This window comes from Microtus ochrogaster, chromosome 1 (assembly GCF_000317375.1).
Source record: "Microtus ochrogaster isolate Prairie Vole_2 chromosome 1, MicOch1.0, whole genome shotgun sequence".
NCBI lineage: Eukaryota > Metazoa > Chordata > Mammalia > Rodentia > Cricetidae > Microtus > Microtus ochrogaster.
The window spans coordinates 67,424,565-67,425,536 of NC_022009.1; positions in this window are offsets into that span (position 1 = coordinate 67,424,565).

Consider the following 972-nt stretch of genomic DNA (forward strand, 5'->3'; position numbering starts at 1 on the left):
ATGCCCTAGTGGTTAAATCTGATAGTCTACAATAGGTGTTCAGCATGAAATATTATACAACTTAATTCAGATTGGTCATTAGCAGGAGTAGAATGTTTATCATAGAAGAAAAACAGTAGTGTTAATAAATAGGCACTTAGTCACTTCCAGTTTTATTGTTGACATCCAAGCTATTATGCCAAGTATTTTTCCTGGTACAATACTTGAAACATTTTTCAAAAACTTTCCGTGCTTAAACATTTTCTCAGTTCTTGGAGTACATGCCTGTCTATACACATAAAATTAAGGATATAAATAGAAAAATACCAGGCAATCCTATCTTTACTCAGTGTGGTATTTTCAGCCATTAGTTATGAAAACACTACAAAAGAAGCTTGATACATGTTCCATATAATGTGTATGAAGACTAGTACATAAAATAACAGCTATCTGTTGACTGGTTTTAAGAAAGCATCCACATGGGTCAAAATTACACTTGATCTATGTTTAAAAGTTGTTCTGCTCTCCTTGCACAGTCAGTACAGAGTGATTAGGGAAGGACTGGAGCATACATACATAGCCACTTTGAGTATGCATGTTTGCAATCTTCAATTTAAACCCATGACATCTCTTTCCTGAGTTTCTAAGGACCCTGATTATCCTTGGCCAATCTAAATTTGGAGCTTCAAATGAAAGCTCATTTGCTTTAAACTGCATATTTACTGATCCTGGTAAGCTATAAAGTTACTTAGGTATTGAGAATACAGTTTGCATATTAGATCCTTGTGTATTTATTCTTTGAGTTGTCAGAGTATCACAGTTATTGCTGGGATTCTAAGAAATCTCTACAAATGCCTCTAATGACGTCGGAGACAATTGGCTCTAATCCTGTGAACTCTCTGGTAAAGAAAGCGTGTGACTCCTTGGGTTTAGACGCCATATCTCTCAGGTCATCCAGAGGTGCCCAAGCCACACCAACAGAGAAGATGGTGA